Consider the following 22,888-nt stretch of genomic DNA (forward strand, 5'->3'; position numbering starts at 1 on the left):
GAAATGGCATAAAAAAGACTCTAGGAAGACGCCAAGAGATAGGGCACCAGGATCACAGGTGAACATCTTCATGCAGGGCTGAGCAAACTATGACCCATAGGCCAAACCTGGCCCACCACCTGCTCTTGTGAATAAAGTTTTATTGGAACCCCATCGTGTCCATTTATTTACATATTGTCTGTGGCTACTTTTGCACTGTCAGAGCAGAGTTGAGTAGTTATGACAGACTGTGTGGCATGTAAAGCCTAGAATATTTAGCATTTTGCCCTTTATGTTAAAAAAAAAATGCCAACCCCTGTTATGATGAAACTGTAGCAGTAGGACTGGGTATGGAAAGTAAACTCTAGCAATGAAATTATGAGTGTATTAGTTTCTTAGGGCTGCCATAAGAGTTTATTATAAGCTGGGTGGCTTAAACATTAGAACTTTATTCTTTTGGACCTCAGGAGGCCACACATACAAAACCAAGGTGTCTGGAAGACTGATTCCTTTGGAAGTTCTGAAGGAGAATTGATTTCCATGGTGGCGGCCAGCATCCTTGCCATTCCTTTGTTTGTAGACTCATAATTTCAGCATCTGCCTCCGTATTCACATTGTCTTCTGTCTTCTCCATTTCCATCTCTTAGAGGGACACATCATTGAATTTAGGTCCCATTCTAATTCCACAATGATCTAATCTTGAGGTTTATGACTTCATTAATTACATCTGCAGAGACCCTTTTTCCAGATAAAGTCACACATTAACAAGTACCAAGGGTTGGGACTTGGACATAACTTTGGGGGGACACAATTCAACTTACTACACCACCACCCATTAAAAAATGTTAGCCACCTTGGGGAAAAAGGAGGAGGCTTGAGGGACTTGGAGATGGCTGGGAATGTCGTCCACCCACTCTTGAACGTGGACCCGGGAGACAGCAATTACATACATATTTAATTTTGACATATAGTTTTTTATATTTTATGAAATATATTCCGCAGAAAACTCTGACTCCATCTGACAATCTACATGTAGAAAATATGAGGAATTTAAGCCACTGTGGCCCTAAAAGCAGCAAAGTGAGTAGAAGGCATATGAGGAGGACCAGGGGCTCAGGACCAGGAAAACGGGTTCCTGCAACCTCCGTGGTTGACACGGACAAGAGCCGCGGCATCTTGTGAAGCTGTTAAATAGCAGTGTCGTGTGAACTCAATGAAGTCCTTTCAAGTCTGCAAAAGTCTCTTTTGTCAGACAGCTTTATTTTTTTCATCACGACTTGAGAACAAGGAGGCGTTGCTACCCTCTGTGCGTCTCATCTTGTCCTTTGTTTCATTCTCTTCACCAGATTCCAGATTAACATTTAGACAGAACTGGGGAGAGGCGGTTGCAGCTCATATTTCTTCTAGAATTTCTTCCCTTTTCAAGCTGGGGGTGGGGGGGAGCCACAGTCAAGTTAGCACATTTTTGGGGAAAAGTCTGAGTAGAAGTGACAATTTTCTTACAGGGATTGTCCCTGATTATCACTAAAACCAAGCTAGAGAGAGTGAATTCGGAGATCAGAAGGACTCTTCTCCAAAGAATGGGCAATGAGGTTACCCTGAGAATGTGTCGGTGGAGCCCCAGGGCATGAGAGATGAGACAGTCAGGATAGGTGTCAAACTAGGTGGAGCCCAGGGCATGAGAGATGAGACGGTCAGGATAGGTGTCAAACTAGGAATTCCCTGTGTCGATGTCTTTCTGCTGTGTCCATGTCTTTCTTAGACCTAGAGTAAGTTTGGTTTTCCTGTGTGAACCACTCTATTGCCTCTAGAAGCTGGGACAGATCAAGGCTCCATGACTTCTTTGTAATTTGAAGATATTTTCTAAGGATTCACACCCATGTCACACTGGTTTCTTTATTCTTTCCTCATTCAGGACAAAGTTTCCTGCATTCGTTAAATATAACTTGCATTTCCCAAGTGCCTAAGCCTAGTTAAAAAGAGACGCATAGGGGCTCCTGGGCGGCTCAGTTAAGGGTCTGACTCCTGATTTTGGCTCAGGTCATGATCTCAGGGTTGTGAGGTTGAGCCCTGCTTGGGACTCCTCGCTGTGTGTGGAGCCTGTTTAAGATTCTCTCTCTCCCTTTCTCTGCCCCTCCCACCTCTAAAAAAAGAGGAGGTCCATAAATGAGTAAGTCGTGGGAATAAAAGGCACGGCATGAAGAATACAGTCAATGATATTATAATAGCTATTGTAATCTATCTGTAATGGAACAGATGGTAGCTACACTTGTGAACATAGCATAACATATAAACTTGTCAAATCACTAAGTTGTACACCTGATGCTAATGTAACACTCTGTGTCAACACTCGATTTTTTCAAAGGGTCCATAATACGAATTTTTTTAAAAAGAAAAAAGCACTTCTTTCTCTGAACGTACCATAGCGGAGGTAAAAATTTTCCTCTACCTTTTTTTTTTTTAAGATTTGTTTATTAGAGAGAGAGCGTGTGTGTGTGCTCACAGGAGCAAGGGGGAGGGGCAGAGGAAGAGAAGAGGGAGGGAGAATCTCAAGCAGACTCCATGCTAAGCCAGCGCTCAGTGCAGGGCTTGATGTGGGGCTCGATCCCATGACCCCAAGATCATAACCCTAGCCAAAACCAAGAGCTGGTTGCCTAACCAACTACGTCACCTCGACACCAATGTTTAACTTCCTTTTTTTTTTTCCTTACACAAAAATCAATTTATTTCCTTAGGATACATCTCTAGAAGTGGAGTACTGGGTCAGAGGGGAGCTTTTAAATTTAAATTCAATTAATTAACATATAATGTATTATTGGTTTCAGAGGTAGAGGTCAGTGATTCATCAGTCTTATATAATACCCAGTGCTTATATAATACCCATCAGTCTTATATAATACCAAGTGCTCATTACATCATGTTCCCTCCAGTTACCCCGTCCCCCTACCCCTCACCCCACCAGCAACCCTCACTTTGTTTTCTATGATTAAGAGTCTCTTATGGTTTGTCTCCCTCTCTGATTTCATCTTGTTTTATTTCTTCCTCTTCCTCTATGATCCTGTTTTGTTTCTTAAATTCCACAGATGAGTGAGATCATATGATAATTGTCTTTCTCTGCTTGACTTATTTCGCTTAGCATAATACTTTCTAGTTCCATCCATGTCGTTGCAAATGGCAGGATTTCATTTTTTGAGGGCTGCATAATATTCCATTATATATATATATATATATATATATATATATATATATATATATATATACACATACATACACACACACCACCTCTTCTTTATCCTTTCATCTGTCGATGGACATCTGGGCTCTTTCCTCTACCCTTTTGAGGTTTCTGGCGGGGGCTGACATAACAGATTTAACAGGATGGGCACCCGTGTGGCTCAGTCAGTTAAGTGTCTGCCTTCGGCTCAGGTCATAATCTCAGGGTCCTGGGATTGAGCCCTACTCAGCGGGGAGTCTGCTTCTCCCTCTCCCTTTGCCCCTCCCCCCACCATGCTTGTGCTCTCTCTCTCTCTGAAATAAATAAAATCTTTTAAAAAGAGAGAGAGATTTAACAGGAGAAAAGCATATAAATTTGATTTACACGTACATGAAAGCTCTCATGGAAAAAATGTATACCCCAAGAAGTGAGGAGGCCTAAGTACTTACATACTAGATGGAACAAAGAGTAGCAATTGTGGAAAGTAACTAAAATATATGGAGACTAAAGGAAGCTAAATTAGTTTAATAGCCTAGACACCCTTCTCAGGTGATTAAGAATGTTTCTTCCTCCCGGTGTAGGGAGGGCACTTGTTTTGTGGGAATTCAATCTCAAGCTTTCAGGGAAAAAAGGTAGGTCAGAGTGCCCTTCTTGTATCTGCTGTTTTCAAGTGCCTTTAACTCAAAATAATTAATATGCCAAAACAGCATGTTTTGGGGTGGCATGTCCTGAACTTTTTAGTGCCCACCTGTTCTTTTGGAACTATGGTCCCTTTCCAATTTCTTTTGTACAATTCCGGTGTACTGTGATTCACAGACTAATGCGCAGGCTTGGGAGTCAGAGATCTGAGTTCGTATTTCAATTCCATCACTTACAAGTTAAGTAGTTGGCGTTTCTAAGCCTCCTTTTCTTCACTGTTAAAGGGGGAGGGTGTAAAAACATACCTACTACATAGAAAAGAGTTCTGGGAAGCCTGAGACTGCTGTCATCAGGAAGGCCTGACTGCAATGTTGGCTCTTGCCTGGTGTCTGGGAACTTGTCTGGTATTTGGGAGGGTTCCCACTGTTCCCTGAATGAGAAGCATGGTTCATTGTGCTTAAACTGTTCGTAAAACAATGTAGTTTATGCTGAACCTCTGCTTTTCTTTTGGGAGTCTGAAATTCCAGTACATGCCAGGCAGAGAGTGCCTACACAACCATCCCCCGATAAAGCCCCCCCCACCCCAGACCCAGTCTCTAACGAGCTTCCCTCACACTTTGCATGTGTCATCGCAATTCAGTGCTGGGGAAATTAGGCACATCCTGTGTGACTTAGGAATTTTGGAAGCTTGCACTTGGTTTTCTCCACTTTTACCCCATGTGTCTTTTCTCTTTACTGATTTTGCTGTAATAAATCCGAGTCTTGAGTAAGATTGTATGCTGAGTCCTATTTTCCTTCCAGTCACTGAAACAGGGTGTGTGTGTGGGGGGGGTGTGGATTTGAGGACTTCTGTCTTTGTTCAGGCTGCTATAAGAAAATACCACAGAGTGGGTGGCTTATAAACAGCAGGAATTTATTTCTCACGGTGCTGGAGGCTGGGATATCCGAGATTGGTTTTGCTCAGGTGAAGGTGCTCTTCTGGGTTCACACTGGTGCCTTGTCTCCGTGTCCTCACATGGGGGAATGGGTTAGGCAGCTCTTCAGGTCTCTTTTATAAGGCACTATCCATAGGCCCTCACTAACCAATGGATTACTTACAACCAGGCACAGTTACCAAAAAAGGGAAAATTCCATAGCTACCTCAGAATATCCACAGGCTCTCTTATAAGGCCCTAATCCCATTCCTGAGAGTTCCTTCATGACTTAAGCACCTCCTAAGGCCCCACCTGCTAATACTATCACCTGCAGGGGTTAAGACTTCAGTTTAGCAAACTCTTGGGAAAACTTCTCTCTTCTCCCCCCTTCTCTTTCTGTTCTTCGTCAGCAAGGTCCAGGACACACCTGAGGGGGGGGGGGGCGGGTCAGGAAGCCAAACCAATCAAGTCAGAGTTCTCTGTGGCACATGGGGGAAAAGGAAATGGCAGGGATCCTTCAAACATTATGTGTGTTCTGACACACACCCGAATTCGTGTTGTCCATTTCGGAGTAGTCGACTTGAGAGTCTCCCTCCTTTATTACCAATGCCCCAAACACTTCAGGAAATGCACTTTTGGAACTGCCTTACAAACCACTGAAATGGAAATCTACTGCATCCCTTTGTGATCACATTCCACAGAATACAGCTCCCGCCTGGCACCCCCACGGCTGTCAGGATTTTCCTCTTTAATTGTCACAGGCCTCCATTGCTCTGAGCTGGGAGAACTGAGTGGCTCAGGGCCAGCCCGTAGGCCGACTGGTGACAATCAACCATGCCCAAGGGCCCCTGGCTGTAGACATAGGCTGGTACAGGAGAAGGGTGAAGGAGGAAGGAAGAAAAGAAAACGTACAGAGAGAAGAGCACAACAATGGGGGTCAGAAGGAGAAGGCAAAATTGAGAGGAAGGAATAAAAAAAGTAAACCCTTCTTGAAAGCAGAGGAACAGTTAATGACTCAGATTCTCCAACCTCTGAATGCAGTTAAGTTTGTTACTTTGGTTTCCAGCAGGTTCCCAGCCACCTGGTGAAAGGGGCTGGGGGCGGGTGGGAGGAGGAGGTGGGAGGGTGTGAAGAGGGACTGCCCAGAGACACGGGTTTGGAGCTTTGTTATCCACTGAGAAGTTGCTCTGTTGATGATTAAGCTTTGCTCTCAGATAGTGGGGCTGTGAAGCAAGCTACTCACTCTATCAATAGAGAAATCAACGTGTCCTTTCTTTTCAAAGTTCTGAGGCCATTATCTGTGGTGTGACAGTTGACTACAATAGAATTAATTGTCATATCACAAATGGTGGGTTAAGGGATGAATGAGTGAACCAAGTGGGTGGACAGGCCTATTATAACCGAGAATACAGTTTGATTAATACAAGGAAAGGCTGAAGAACCAAAAACAAAACAAAACAAAACAAAACAAAAACCTTAAAAAAATAGGGAGAAAAATTGATATCAAGAACTTAAAAATATAGGTTGTAAACCATGTGCATAATGATATAAAAAGGGGGGAAATCCATGCTTTTTTCTCACCCCCACTTCTAAATTTCACTGATGGAGGGGCACCTGGGTGATACAGTCGGTTTTGGCTCTTGCTTTTGACTCAGGTTGTGACCTCAGAGTCCCAGGTCAGGCTCTGAGACCAGCGGGGAGTCGGCCTGAGATTTTCTCCCTCCCTCTCCCCTGCCCCACCCCTCCCTTCCTCTCTCTCTCTCAAAAAATAAATAAATAAATAAATAAATCTTGAAAAAAATAAAATAAATTTCACTGATGGAATAGACAAAAATCCTGCCTACATGTGGCTGCAGTGTGTGTGTGTGTGTGTGTGTGTGTGTATGTATGTTTGTGTGCGGTGTGTGTATAAAGCATTCCATATTTTTACTAAGTTACTAGTTAAATACCTAGTGCTGTTTCATGCTGTACTTTGCTCCAGAGTGTAAAATAAGTTAGGTGACTAGTGATGGACCCAGATGTTACTACTGAATAATTTTACCTGTAGCTCTAATACAAGTTTTGAAAACAAAAGCATATTGTGCACCTGTATAAAATCTTGTTGGAGTTTTGGTTTTTTTTTTCATCTTTTCTTTCCAATACTGACACCCAGAAGTAAGCTGCCTAAGGAATTAATCTATGTTTTGACATCTTGTATGTTGATTTTTTTAGAGATAGTCTTTGTTATTGAATCAGAGATATTGAAGTCCCTGATAAAAGTCAAGAGACTACTTGTTATTTGTTAATAGATGTGTCCTATTATTATTATACTTGACACGTTAATATACAAAATTTGTTTTTATAGAATAATTTGAAACCAGGATTACTTGGCAAAAATAGATTTTACAAAAAAAGTGGAAGTGGTAATCCACTCTAATGATAATTGAAAAAAATTGTTCTTGGGTGGATATAACATATGCTAGTGTTTTTTTAATTAATTTTTAAAAAGATTTTATTTAATTATTTGACAGAGAGAGAGTACAAGCAGGAGGGGCAAGAGAAGCAGGCTCCCTGCTGAGCAGGGAGCTGGACATGTGGCTCAATCCCAGGACCTGAGATCACAACCTGAGCTGAAGGCAGACACCCAACCAACTGAGCCACCCAGGCGCCCCTATGCTAGTGTTTTTTTTTTAAATTAATCAGTTGGGTATCTTAAGAGGAATACAAAAGAGTGCAAAAACTTCATGCATACGTTGAAATGTTTATCATTGCCTTTCATTTTATAAAATGAAAATTTCTAATAAAACTGAAAAATAAAATTTTAATACACTTATCATCTTGGTACTCTTATACAGATGGTTCCCTACTTATGATGGTTCAACTTGATGATTTTTCAACTTTACGGTGGTGCAAAAGCAATATCGATTCAGCAGAAACCATACTTTGAATTTTGATCTTCGCCCAACCTACGAATACTCTCAATTCTGTCTCATGCCGCTGGGCGGAGGCTGCGAGCCAGATCTCCCAGTCAGCAGGTGATCACCAGGGTCAACAACTCACAACCATTCTGTCCATGCTATTTTTCACTTTCAGTACAGTATTCAATAAATTACATGAGATACTCCACACTTTATTATTAAAATGGTTTTGTGTGAGATGATTTTTTAAAAGATTTTATTTATTTATTTGTCAGAGAGAGAGAACAAAGCAGAGGGAGTGGCAGGCAGAGGGAGAAGCAGGCTCCCTGCTGAGCAAGGAGCGGGATGAGGGACCCAATCCCAGGACCTTGGGATCATGACCCGAGCCAAAGGCCGGTGCTTAACCGACTTGAGCCACCCAGATGATTTTGCTCAACTGCAGTCTATTGTAAGTGTTCTGAACACATTTAAGTTAGGCTAGGCTAACCTATGATGTTAAGCGTATTAAATGCATTTTTGACTTACAATATTTTCAACTTATGATGGGTTTATTGGGACATCGAGGAAGATCTGCACTTAGTTTTGTTATGTTTATCTAAAGTGGATCACAATTCTGGCTGCATATTAGAATTATCTGGGGGAGTTTTTATATATTTGTTTGTTCATTTGCTTGCTTTTTAAATCTTGATGCCCAGGCAGCAGCCCAGACCCATAAACCAAAATCTCCCAAGGATGGAGCAGAGGATGTGGTTTTAAAGTATCCCAAGTGATTCCAATGTTCCAGCAAGATTGTGATCCACTCACTTAAGTAGTCCCTGATCAACCTCATTTTCATCATCACCCCTGTTAAAATCATTCCCTCCTCAGCACTAAAAGGAGAGCACGTAGCAAATTGTATCATTGCCAGTGAGGTGCTTGTTTCACTGTTCTGTAATCTTCAGTACCTGACAGGTGCTCAACAACGCGACAGGAAGAACACACACGTTCCCATCCAGCGCCATGGAACGAGCTTGCCACCATTTTACAGATAACAGATTCCTCCAGAGCATAGAGATGTGACTCATTTAGTTACAGTGCACAGCTCTGAGTCACCTGGCACGGGGCCAGTCAAAAGTTTCAGAACCTGATGTTTCAGATTCTTATCCAATAGATATTTTTATCCTGGGAGCCCGACTGAGGATGCAGCTGACTGAATCAGCCCAGGGTTTCTCTTCGGGAAGCAGTGGGAAGCCACTGCTGCTCCCTGCTTATGTAACCATATGTCGCACAAGGCTGACCCATGGAATGTGATCCAAACATTATTTTTGTCTCCCTCTATCATTTTAAACTAAATTCAGTGGAGATCAATTTCTCTTGTCCATGAATAAAGTCTTTCTTGCATCACTCTTGGTGTCAGTCACTTTTAGTTGTAAACCAGTCTCATTTTAGAACCTTAATATATTCAGTTGCACATACTGATCAAAAATCCAAACTTGAAGGCAGGGTTAAACCATCACCCCTTCTCCAGCCCTGGTCTGCTTCACAAGCTTGCGGTGATTTATTGAAAAAATGTTCTCCTTAGAAGAGGAGTGGCAAAAACAGGATAAAGCTTGCGGAAGGGGGAAGGTAAGCAAGAATGTAACCCTAGCTGGAGACTAGTTTGGATCTGATCCCAGAGGGAAAACCCTACAGCTCAAAGAACATCACAAAGACAGTTCCACCTTGAGGCAAGTTCAGTTTATATCCTCCTGATAGTTGGGCCAAGGTTTGTTGTGGTGCTCAGGGTGGGGGTGTCCAGGTGGTGGGTGCTACCTGGCTGAGGGCAATTCTCCAGAGAAGGAGACAGTGCATGTTGGTATGGGTGGGAACGAGGGGTGGGCCAATTGGTCAAGGGGATTTGGAGGGGCATTAACAATGTCTACTATACCCATGCTATTCCCCCTATCTAAAGATTTGTTGCTTCTTAATCTTATCTTGATCTCCTGGAGCATTTCAAGGATTACGAACAGATTCTTGGAGACATTTCCTTTTAAATGTACTAAATCGGGAAAGGGAGTGTCTGTCTCGTTCACGTTGATATCTGAATCTATCATCTTGCTTCCCTGTTGAAAGAGAGGCAGGGAGAGTTCCATTCTAATATTCTCTTACTCTGAGCAGTGTTCAGGGGTTTGATACCAGTGACCGCAGAGCTCAATGCCTTCATTCTACAGGACAGAGCCCAGAATGGTGAGTGAACTCAAAACCATGTTTAGCGGCTTCCCTGGTAGCTATGAAGGATTTGTGCTCTTCATATTCTTTCTCTTCACAGACCCCACTTGAGATACAGCTGGTGAGAAAAGGGAGTCTTCTCTGTCCTTGAAATTGAATACAGTCAACTAGGACAAACCCATTACTTTCTCACAAAAAAGCAAGCACTTTAAGTAAACTGGACTAACAAGCCACAGATAACAACTTCTAGAATATCCATGACTAAGCTGGGGCTAGGACAGTTTTTTGGAAATCTTATGGAAGCATTCAGGAGCTACAGGAAAAGTAACAGAGAGAAGAAACCATGATCCGGTGTGGTAGTATATCACCTATTTCCCCAAAAGCCGGGGCTTCCAGAGAAGCCGTAAAATGGCTGGAGTTAATCAGGGGTGAGGAGTAGCACAGGCAGCTGACGGAATCAGCTGGTTTCCCATGCCCATTTCTTCCTTGTTCTCCTCTGTTACACAACAGAAGAGTCCCATAGTCTGGCATGGCGATAACCACCCAGGACTGAGTGATGATGGCAGTCTAGTTTGCTGAGTCCCATAGCCGGCCATTTAGATCTATCTTACCCACCTGGTTGGTCCCCATAGGTAACTGGGTTTATGGCTTCTCAGTTATGATATTTATCCAGAGCCATATAGTTAGTGACAGATTTGGGTAGGGGCCCATGCCAAAGTTGAAACTTAGTAGGCACTATCATGAAAATTATAGAGGGGCCAGGACCTACAAGTACTCCCTGCCTGGTCCAGAAGTGGTGTTTGATGTTGAACCAAATTGGGATAAGTATTCAGCCAGGCTGGCCAAACATAGTTCTGGTGAATATAATGAAGAGACAGGTGATGGACAGTAATCCAAAGAGGTCTGCTAGACCAGTTCAGAGTCTTGTGGCAAGCCACTGGTTGCCATTAGAAAAATTTGGTATGAATTAGCAAGGCCCCGGGGCTGGCAGTGAGGAGCAAGATCTTAATCCCAGCTTGAAGGAATGGAGCACTGGTCAGAAAGAGGCAGAATTCAATCCTGGAAGAAGAGCTGTAAGATCAGGAAAGATCTAAGGGCAGAATAATAATACCGGGACATTGCTAGAACTGGTACCTAAAGTCAGGTCAAACCTTGGAGGTGGGCGACCCTTGGCAGAGTCACCTGAACTCTGCAAGTTTTTCCTTGCTAAGGTCCTAAAGCTTGGGGTGGGGGCCTGAGGGGTAGCGAGAGCTTAGTGTGGAGGCAGGAGTGTTTCAGGGTCAGGTAACCAAGCCAGCGATACATTTCCTGCCAGTCTCTTTGCCAGGCGTCTCACCCGCAATTTCTCATTCACCTGCAAACTCAACCTTCACAGGAGTAGAAAACTGACTTTGCCCTGAATCTTCACTACGTCTCATCTCATATCTCTAATACCAACGCTGGAACAAAACAAAGGGCAAATTCTGAGAATTCTTCAGCTTGGCCGCAGGTGGAAAAATGAGCCCACAATGTCATCAAGTACCATGTGAAACAACAATTGCGCTTGGCAGCTGTTATTTTAGCGGGCACTAAGGTTGATGAAAGAGCCCAGTTGTACAAAAAGGGGGGGAAATACGTGACCTCTGTGGACACAGCTGATGAAAGACTTGTCTCTGCACCTACAGATACAAAGTTTCACTGAAATACATTTGAAAGTGACCTCTTGGATAATCGTGCCTCACTATGAACTGACTTTAGTTTCTAGGGTGTGTTTCTTTTCGTTAAATTGTGGGAAGGGTCAATTCTTTAATGTGGGCAACAAAACAAAACCCTTGAAAGGTCATCCAGGCTGAACGCATAATAATTACCTATATTTTCTGGGGCCCTGCTACTGGCCAGGTGCCCTGCTAGCTGCTTTATGTCTCACTTAATTATCACAACAACCCCAGGGATTGCTGAGCACTATTCTCGTCTCTATTTGCATGTGAGGAAACCGGAAGCTTAGAAAAGTGAAGTGAGTTACCCACATAGACAGCGCAGGTGAGAAGTAGAGCCTGATTCAAAGCAGCTTGGCCTGGGCCAGAGGCAAAGTGTGTAAGTCCTCCCCATGTGGCCCCATTGCTAGTTGACCACCCAGCAGCCACCCTCACAAGAATCTCACATTTATTCCAGGTGGCAATACTAAAGAATTTTAATCTACCAGTGTAGTTGATACAGTGTTCTGCTGGCCCCAAGGAATGACTTCCCTGTGCCCATGCCCTTTTCAAGGTTATGACTTGTAATAAAAACCATGAGAACAGCCAAGCATAATAATAACATTCAGTCAGCGCTTACTCTGTTAGCCATTCTGAGCCCTCTACGTGATTCTGACATTTAGTTGGTTATCTAGTTATTTGCTTATTAATAAATTTGTTATGTAGCATCAATATTAATAGGCACATATATATAAAATACGCATATTATACATAAATACATAAAAAAACGCTGAAGTATCCAGTTTATCCATTAAAGCACTGTTTAATCCCTAATAACGTGAAACCAGTGTGCTAGTTTGAGTCTGAATCCTGTGAGTCGACAGTCATTTGATAAAGCAAGAATAAGAGGATAGAGAATATCTTTACTCTGGACAGTTTTGAAATAAGTAATATCACGGGTCTTGACAGTCTCTTATCCCTCTGCGTGTCTCAGTGTTCTCTGATCCCCCGCCCCGCCCCCACACCCATTGTCTTCCTGCGGCGCAGGTCCTGAAGTGTGATACACCACGTTTATCAAACTCCTCCCACATGCCTCACGATTCAAACCTGACTTCAATCAAAAGTTGCCTTTCTCATTGTAGAAATTTCAGATCGCTTTTTGGAGGAATATAATCTCTAATGAGGAACTTGTGGAGAGAAGCAGGAGAGCCAGCCCAAGCCATTGGGAACGCGGGGCCACGGTATCCTGAGATGGGCATGCGCACAAAGGAGAGCCGGGGCGGGGTCTGGAGACTCTGGAGTCTGGCTTCTGCCTCTCCCACATCCTCCCTGCTGACGACAGGGCTTCCTCGTCCGCTTCCTAGTTCGAGGAACCTCTCAACCTTTCAGACACAGTTTGTACAGTAGCCTCGGTGGAAACTTTGGAGGTAGGAAGCCGCGGTGGCGGTTCTTCATATTTTTGAGCCGGTTTGTCTGACATGTAGTAAAAGCATGAAAAGCTTTAAACATTGGTCAACCCAGCAATTCCACATTTAGGATTGGTTTTTCAGCAATTAGTGAAGGAACACACTACAGTGTTTGCCAAAATGCCCTTTAAAATATGGAAAACAGGCAACAACCCAACTTTCCAAAATAGAGGGTCACTGGAGTTTTTTCGTTATTTCCCCAAAGTGTTATTTAGAAAATTAATTTCTAGAAATTATCCTTGAAGGCTGGAGGGGAAGTAGGGGAACCCTCCATTTCTTAAATAACATGTAACATTTTTGTTGGGGTTTGTTGTTTCTTTAATTGTTCTACAGTTAGAGTGGAGGCTTACCAAGGGCAGGCGCGGGGCAGCCTCCTTAGGTGCAGCGAGCAAAGGAGTACATTTTCTGTAAAGGATTTACAAAAATAATAGCTTGAATAACCAATTGAAAAGGTTGGTCTGCTTTTTGTTATCACGTGCTGGCTATTCTAAGCGATGTCAGTGATAAAATGCTCTTCCCCACAGAAACATTTTGTTGGTTTAAGTTTTAAACAATTGCCATGGTTACTGTGGAGTTTAAGTAGGTGTATGTAAGCTTCAGAGTGGCATATCTTGCTCTTACCCTTTAATTAGCCTTGTATATCAATTGGGGGTTAATTTGGAGAACTAGCAATTATTCAGTGGCTGCCATTCTCTGTCCTCCCCGCACCCCACCTGTGCCTCCATCCCAATGCCGATTCAGCCACAGAGTCTTGTGAGAATACAGTCCGAATTGTTCAGAATCATTTTCACTCACTTCAGGTGTATTTTTGTGTCTCCACCCCCTTTGGTACTACATATTTCCTCATTTAAACAAGTAGACTTGAAAGAAACAATCTTAGCATAGTGACTTCAAAAACAAACAAACAAACTGAAGTTGTCTCACTTTAATTCTGACATTCTCGGTGACCACTCTGAGTTTATTTGTATCTAAATTTTAAAAAGTGATAATGAGCGTAAAATGGTAAGTGTGATATTTTTGTTTAGTAAGTGCAAAGTTTACTTCATGCATGAAATACTTTACTGAATTTAAAGTGCTGTTTTAAAAAAAAAAAACCTGTAACTTATTATTCTCTTTAAATTATTGTTTGTTTTAAACCTAAAAAAAATCAAGAAAAGAATGAACGTTCCTGATTATTACATGACTGTTACTAAAAATAACTTTGTCTTCTACAACGGCAGTGTGTTGAAAATTCATCTGCTTTAAGTGTCAAATACCTTAGGTGTGCCATTGCTTGGGGGGAAAACCTACCAAGGAACCAAGTGTTACTAAGATTTCTCTGAGACTTGTGAAAATTTGGTGGGAAAGCAATTTGCCACTGTGCATGTTAGTTCTTCCAGAAAAGAAGTCTGGGGTACATGGATATGTAATCATAAATTCCTTCCTTGTGCATGGTTTGTGCCCAATAGCCCACAGTGACATCCATCTACCATCATGGAAGATAGCAGTACTGAACAATTCTCCAAACTTTCAGAAGTAAGCAGTGCTTCAGAAGCTGAGTTATTTAAGGATAGCAAAAGCATTGAGGGAGACATTTAACGTCTACGATATTCATGAGTAGATAGAACTCAAAGCAACCTATTAAGAAAGTAATCTGGCATCCCAGAAGAAGCACAAATTTTGGAGAAGACCTGGACTTTGGTTATGACCCTACCAAAATAATTTTCTATTAATTCTTTCAAAATATTTATTGATTCTCCACCATGAAATTGCTGGGAATACAATGACATACAAGACAGATACGGTCTTGTCCCACAGGAAGGGTACTCCCTACCACCAAAAAAAAAAAAAAAGTAGGGGCCCCTGGGTGGCACAGCGGTTAAGCGTCTGCCTTCGGCTCAGGGCGTGATCCCGGCGTTCTGGGATCGAGCCCCACATCAGGCTCCTCGGCTATGAGCCTGCTTCTTCCTCTCCCACTCCCCCTGCTTGTGTTCCCTCTCTCGCTGGCTGTCTCTATCTCTGTCAAATGAATAAATAAAACCTTTAAAAATTAAAAAAAAAAAAGTAAACACACAAATGGATGAAACACTTATTTGTTCTTTTAAGTGCCATGAAGGAAACAAACACATGGCTTCTCATTGCTCCTAGGATAAAGACAGAAGTTCTTAATATGGTCCCCACCATCCTCTCCAAGTACATTTACCACTTCTCCCTTGCTAGGTCTGCCTCCTCTAGCCACAGCCTCCTTTTAGTTCCTCAAAAGCACCAAGCCTTCCTGTTTCAGGGCCTTGACCTATGTTGTCCACCTACCCCCTACTTTGCCTCAGTTAATTCTTTTTTTTTTTTTTTAAGATTTTATTTATTTTTTTGACAGAGAGAGAGACAGCCAGCGAGAGAGGGAACACAAGCAGGGGGAGTGGGAGAGGAAGAAGCAGGCTCCCAGCGGTGGAGCCTGATGTGGGGCTCGATTCCAGAACGCCGGGATCACGCCCTGAGCCGAAGGCAGACGCTTAACGACTGAGCCACCCAGGCGCCCCTGCCTCAGTTAATTCTTAATACATCCTTGGATCTCAGGACAAATATGTTGGCAAAAACATTTCCCTGATGTCCACCTACCTACATATCCACTCCACATCCCCCAACCCCAATAATTAAACAATCAGTCGCCTTTTCATATATTCCCCCATAGCACCCTGGGCTTTTTCTTCATAACTCTGTAATTATTGATTTATCTGTGTGATCACATCTATGTTCTCTCCCACCACAATCTACCGCTGCTGGACTGTAAGCTTCATGGGGGCAAAGTTCTTCTCTCTTTGACTTGCACCATTGAATTCCCAGGTTGTGGCCCAATAAATACTTGTGGAATGAGTGAAGGGAGGGAGGTGAATATGTGAACGTGCCACCAGGGATGGGCCTTAAGAGAATTCTATGAGGAGGGGCACCTGGGTGGCTCAGCTGTTAAGCCTCTGCCTTCGGCTGGGGCCGGAATCCCGGGGTCCTGGGATCGAGCCCCACATCGGGCTCCCTGCTCGGTGGGAAGTCTGCTTCTCCCTCTCACACTCACCTTGCTTGTGTTCTCTCTCTCGCTGTCTCTCTCTGTCAAATAAATAAATAAAATCTTAAAAAAAAAAAAGAATTCTATGAGGAAAGTCTGACTGTCCAAAGAACTTCCTCATTTCTACTCTCCCTCGGCTGGCCTGCTAGTCAGGTTATTGTTGTTGTTTTGAGTTTTTGTTTTTATGAGTACCCCCTCTTTTTTTTTTTAACTTTCTTCTACTTCTTTAATTACATTTACCTTACTTTTTTTTTTTTTATCGTTTGGGCTTTAGCCCCATCTTAATTTTATAACTTTCCATTCCAAAGCTTTCATCTCTATTTCACTCGCCCTTAGGCTTTTGAGAATTATAAATATTTATTTTATTATATTTTTATCAACTAATCTTAATTTGGATTATTTGGCTCTAGTCTTACTCCTTTTTGTCTCACTGCTTTCAGTTTTTCTATATCCCATTTCAAATACAATTTTAAAATAGGTATCATTTCATAATCTATTTTTAATTTGTTAATTTGCTTATTTTTAATTTAATTGATAGATTAAAGCATTATCTGACCATCTAACCTGTCTTTTTTTTTTGGAGCTATACTCCATTTGTTCTCACTTCCCTCTTTCTTTCCCTTCCTCTCCTTCAACCCACTGCTTCCCTCAATGCTCTTATCCCACTTCCACTTCGCCACTTTTATTTGTGGCGACTAGAAAGTTGGAAGTCAGAGAAATATGAACAGTGGAGAGAGTTTGCTTTATGAACATGGAAAGATAGCTGTCTCTTCCCTACCAGTTTTCCCTGCATCAGCCTCAGACTTGTTAAGAATGGTTTCCCCAGAACCCCATTACAGACGATTTGATGAATTTAGTTAATTCTATTAGGAGAACAGGCCTTATTTTGTAGTTGGAATACTTGATTTACTGGAACAGTGTTGCTTATTAATCCCTCACCATCTAGTCCTTAGATGAGGAATTTAGGGGGAACTATGCCAGCTCCATGCCCAGGAGAAGTTCAACCCTGGAGGGGATTCTCTAGGTAGGTGCTCTCCAGGCCTGATCCTGGTGAGATGCTAACAATAAATACTAGTAGGATGTTCCAAAGTGGAGAATCCACAGCTAGTGCTTTGGTATCATTTTAAACCAGCTTGCACTCATCATTCTACCAGGGATGATTCCCTTCCCTTCTTGCCAGGTTGAGAGGACGATCTTCCTGGGTTCTGACTAGTCTCAACTCTCTTCCTTGTCCTGAGGGCTAGTAGAAGCTAGAGAGTATGGCTGAAGGCAGTCTCACAAACAGAGTTTTAACTAAAAGAAGACGACTCATTCCTTTGCTTCAGAATTAGTTTAAATTTTAAATCCCGTACCTGATCATTGACGTCCGCTTAGAGGAATGGATTTCTATGAGGTAGTAGAAAACCCCCTCACTATCTGCTCCTAGGACATGGGTCTCTCCACCATTCTAGGAAAAGCCCTTGCACCAGGGATTTAGGCTGAGTTAGTAGGATCTTTTGCCCATCACTCCAGAGGAGAGTTAGATGGCACTCTGGGAGATCTAAAGGACATCCTGACTATATACTCACACCCCATCCTCCCTCCTCAAATCTATCATTGGGTTCCTTTGTAGGCTTCTATTCTCCTTTACTCAGTGAGATCTGCTTTACTCCACACTCATTGGATAGTCTAATTCCCTTCCCACCCGGGTTCAAGAAGAGAAGCACTCTTATGGTATAGACCTTCAGGTTCTCACTGTCTGGCGATTCTTAAGAAACTTCCGTTGAAAATCCTCCTTTGACAAGCTCATCAGCTAGCCCCATTCCAACACCAGTGATCTGGAACTGCAGAACCAATTGAATTTCCTCAACCTTAAAATGTGGATAATAAGATCTACCTCTTAAGGGTTCTTCTAAGGACTGCATAATATATTTATACGAAGCAGCTGATGTGTATGTATACCAGTGTCTGGCATATATGAGAGGTGGTTAATAAAAGTTAGCTATTTTTATTATTGGATTTATCTCCTTTCCTTTTAGAAATAGATCTGATTCATCAAATCCATAGATCTATAGTTTCTGGCACAGAAAAATATATTCAACACAATCTAGAAATCTTTCCAGGAGGCCAAGCCCTGTCTCATACTGAAAATAATTTGTTGGGTTAGTCCTGCATTTTATTTTTTTAAAAATTGAGTTTTAATCCCAGTTTGAGCAAGTAGGAATTACCCTTACTTCCCACTGCTCGAGTCTATGCTGGTATGGTGTATCCATTGGCTGAGACAGTCCAAATGTTATGGTAGGACTTGGGCTATAAACACAAAGGCCCTAGAGCACTTTCCATGAGAGAAGTGAGTTAATCCTTGTATTCTGGGCACATTTATAAATGCAAAATTAACCCACCAACATGATTTACTCCATTAGATACCCTCAGTTTCTTCCTCAACCTAAAATCAGATTGATCGTTACAAAAATCTACAATTTTAGTTTGACAGAATTTTATTTTAATAAGGAAGTAGACATTTAGTGTTTTAGGGTATGGATTAGAAGTGTACTTTTAGAGAACAAATTGTAGGGAAGCCCATAACCACTTAACCCTGCTGCAAGTCTAAAACCAGCCTAGGTCAATTTGAGCAGAGTAGGCCTGGGACAAAGATTCATTTCTAGAAGACTGAAATGGCTTTAGAAACTATGGTTATTATTATTTTTTATTATTTATAGTAAACTTTATTTTTAGTGTATTTCATTTGACATAATCTCAAAGTAGGTCAGTACTCTAAGATGAGCCAAAGAACAGAAATCCTAAAGTTCATAAAAGATGTTTTTCATACTCTTCTGTGTAGGGCATGGGTTTTCAGGGCCCCCAATGTTGATACCTAACATTTCACCCCTTGAGAATTTACCTATAGATACAGAAAGAAGTGATAACATCAACATACAAGAATCAAACGTTATAAGAGTATAATAAAAAGCTCTTGGGTTACATACTACCCATCTTTTTAAGGTTATAATGATAATGACTGATTTCTTCTCCTGGAAAGTTCAATGTCATTTTGTTTTGCTTTGTTTTGTTTTAAGTAAAATGTCAGAATTGTTTTTCTTAATATAGTAAAAATAATGGAAGTTTTTAAATTCTTCATGAGTCCAAGCTGGGACACAAGTATTACTGATGGAGTCTATCAACCTACTGACTCCAAGTTTGGTGATCATTAGTCAGCTGGCATCCGTGATTAAACCTGTAGGAGTAAATTTTCCAGAGTGATAGAATCTCATTCCCATAATACCAGCTAAGGTTCCAGATGTAGCAAGGAAAACCCAAAAGTTCCACAGATCCTGAGATAGCTGATAAGCACCTAGGCCTGCTAAACTACTGAAAAGAAGCCCAGCAACCAATGACAGGACACCACCTGCTTTTGTATAGCCAGTGATCCCATCAGAAGCAACCAGAACTGCATAGCCAAAGCCAATTCAATGTAAAGGCACTAGTGGGCCAGAGTCCTTCTGCATTGTTCTTTTTCACTGTGACCAGACAGAAGATTATACCAGGCCTGCACCGAACTGCTTTCCCATAGGTCTGCACTGGTTGACAAGGGTGCACCTAGATTTATGGTTATTAATTAATTTGGTTATTACAATGGCAACAATAGCGACATTTATTGAGAACTTACTCAGCACCACTTCATTTGCTTCCTGGTTAGCTAAGCTGACAGTTTTAGAATTGTGAATTCAGGAGATTGTGGAAAGTGATTCTATGTTATCATAACATTATCTGAGCACAGTGGAAAAAACAGATTCAGAAATCCAGTTCCTGGGGCACCTGGGTGGCACAGCGGTTGAGCGTCTGCCTTTGCTCAGGGTGTGATCCTGGCGTTATGGGATCGAGCTCCACGTCAGGCTCCTCCGCTATGAGCCTGCTTCTTCCTCTCCCACTCCCCCTGCTTGTGTTCCCTCTCTGGCTGGCTGTCTCTATCTCTGTCAAATAAATAAATAAAATCTTTGAAAAAAAAAAAAAAAAAGAAATCCAGTTCCTTGTTCTGAGCTGACCAACAAGTGTTTGGGAAGTCTCAGGCAGATGCACTTTTGCTAAGGGGGGTTAGGCCACTTAAAAAATGGACTTTGAAAGACAAGGCCCTAATTCACACATGTAGGATCACTGATTTATACAAGTATGACACCTGATTCAGTGGGGAAGGAATAAACTTCTCAGTAAATAGTCTGGTCAACTAAACATTCATGTGGAAATTAGTAATGTGGACTCCTACCTCACACCATATAAAAAAGTCACTTATAGTCAGTTGTAGATCTAGATATGAAAGGTAAAACACTAATGATCTTAGAAGAAAACATAGAATGTCATCATATCCTTGGGGAAAACTAACACTTTACAAACAGGACACAAAAATGTTAACCATAAAAGAAAAAAAATGGATTAATTTGGTTTTAATAAAATTGTAAACTTTTGATTCATTAGAAGACACCATTAAGAGAATGAAAAGGCAGGTCACATAGTGTGAGGAAATATTTGCTATACTTATATCCTGGAAATGACTAGTAAATAACTACTGAAAGACAGATAATCCAATAGAAAAATGGGCAAAAGATTTGAACAGATGTTCACAAAAGAAAATAATCAAATGTTCAATAGAAATAAGAGAAGACATTAGAGAAATGCAGATTACACTGTGATGAAATATATCCCCACCTGAATTGCAAAAGAGATAAGAAATACTAAGTGTCGGAGAAGCTGTGGAGAAATTGGAATTCTCAAAGTATAAATTGGTACAAGTATGTGGCAAACTATTTGGCAGAATCTACCAGAAGTTGAACATACACATACTCTATAACTCAGCAATTCTACTCATAGGTAAAAACCCAACAAAAGTGCATGCATATATGCACCAAAAACATGCTCAATGATATTCACAACAACACTATCTGTAATAGCCAAAAGTTGGAAACAGCCCAAACGCCTGTCAATAGTACAATGGATGAACAAATTGTGGCATATTCATAACATGTAATGCTGCCTGAGAATGAACTCTTTACGATACCTGGCGCAACAGGGAGGAATCTCATAAGTTTACCATTGAGTGAAAGAAGCCCAGCACACACAAAAAGCACATATTGGATGATTACCTTTACGTAAAGTTCCAAAACAGGCAAAACTTAATCTAGTGTGAGAAATATGCATAATGGTTGCCTTTGGGAGAAGAGTAATAACTAGAAGGGGCTTCTAGGGCGTTGGTAAAATACTGTTTTTTGGCTCAGGTGCTGGTTGCATGGGTATGTTTATTTTGTAAAAAACTCATCAAGCTTGGGCACCTGGCTGGCTCAGTCAGAAGAGCAAGGAACTCTTGATCTTGGGTTGTGAGTTCAAGCCCCATGTTGGGGGCAAAACAAAAAAACAAAAACAAAACAAACAAACAGCCCCCCCCAACCCTCAACTCATCAAGCTGTACGCTTGATTCATGTGTGAACTTTCCTGTATATACGCTGCACTGCAATAAAACTTTACTACGGAAAGGCAAGGGCCAGTGAGTTTGGTCGAGGCGAGTGGTTGTCCTGTGAGCTCAGGCATGAAGAGAAACAAAATGATTACAGACATACACATTCAAAACAAAACGCAAGATATGCACTAAGCATCAGTAAAGGTTATCGCTGGATAATTGGATCAAGGGTACTTTTCCCCCCTGTTTTCCAGCCCTTTCCAAATCTCTTTAAGGAGTCTATATTCGTTTTGCCACTGAGGGAGAAGCAAAATCCTGAAAGACCCTTAAGGCATTGGATCAAATTGCTGATAGTGAGCACTTGTTGCAAGAAGTGTGGATTTCATTCAAGACCTCTGTGTGCCTTCCAGGACTGTTGGGTAAGATGGTTTCGAGTTAACGATATTTGGAAATATAGATATAACTGTAAATATAACTATATTTGGAAACTGGAGAGTTATAAGAAATAAATAGATATTAACCTTCAAGGAAGGAGTGTGGGAAAATCAGGAAAGGCTTCCTGATGACATTTGATCTGGGGTCAGGAAGGAGAGGGAATTTGTGAAGCACAGTGCGGGAAGGGGGTCAAAGGACAGGAGGGTCATTGTAGACCAAGGAGATAGCACAGGTAAGGCATGGAAAACAATGATGTGTTTATGGATCAGGAACGAGTTTGGCATCATTGGGGAAGAATGAAGGGACAGGACACTGGAAGGGAATCAAAGCCCCCCAACACTTCTGACTTTGTACCCGTGCCATATATTCTGTTTGTAGATATAGTTGTAACACGTGCAAAGCACGGTTCATTGCATCAGACCATGGAAATGTATAATACAAGTCCTAAATTTTTTAATTGCTTTCTAAAAACATGTTTTATAGCATATTTATAGCTTAATAACAAAAATAAGTGTTCCTGCATTAGCATTTATACTGGAAGCCCTGAAGTAATCAGCTGGAATGAAACCAGTCTTTACAGAATATCTTGAACTTTAAATTATTTAAGTTGATGAAAATCCAAGCATGGATATAACAGGTGTTATGCCAAGTACAGAGGATTCTCAAAAGCTCTTTCCCTAGAATTATGGAATAACTTGGTACCAACATCAGCATCTTCACATGAAATGAATTTTTAAGGAGATGATGTTACATTCGGGTATATTGATATTATAGGGATGCCTATTATTATTATGAAAAGCTGCAGACACAATGTCTGTGGCCTGTTATAGAACAGCTCCCCAGTTTGCCAAAGAACCACTTAAAAATGCATAAATGTTCTTCATGCTAATGGAACAGACCTCTTCAGTGATTTCCAAAGAGAAGAGAGAAGAGACAGAGAGACAGCGGCTCTTCTGCCACTTCCCATGGTCCCACAGCAACATAACCAAATTAAGTAAAGGCACTTTGCTCTCAGGGCAACA

General features: G+C 41.6%; 1 long non-coding RNA gene and 1 pseudogene across 2 annotated transcripts in view; one reads left to right on the forward strand and one right to left on the reverse strand.

Moving 5' to 3' along the window:
- Window positions 1-14,758, forward strand: part of LOC123801208 (uncharacterized) — an 89,119-nt gene extending 74,361 nt beyond the window's left edge. The window contains exon 3 of one of the 2 annotated variants that reach the window (XR_015727185.1): window positions 12,646-14,758. This is a non-coding gene — a long non-coding RNA (uncharacterized LOC123801208). Of the gene's footprint in view, window positions 1-7,580; window positions 9,397-12,645 lie in introns of those variants that run through there. The other variant, XR_006782163.2, reaches the window with a different exon arrangement.
- A 4,028-nt stretch (window positions 14,759-18,786) lies between these two features.
- Window positions 18,787-19,518, reverse strand: LOC123801233 (transmembrane protein 14C pseudogene; annotated as a pseudogene).
- Window positions 19,519-22,888: the final 3,370 nt, after the last annotated feature.

This window comes from Ursus americanus, chromosome 17 (genome assembly GCF_024610735.1).
Source record: "Ursus americanus isolate L20-20 chromosome 17, mUrsAme1.1.p, whole genome shotgun sequence".
In the NCBI taxonomy this organism is placed as follows: domain Eukaryota; kingdom Metazoa; phylum Chordata; class Mammalia; order Carnivora; family Ursidae; genus Ursus; species Ursus americanus.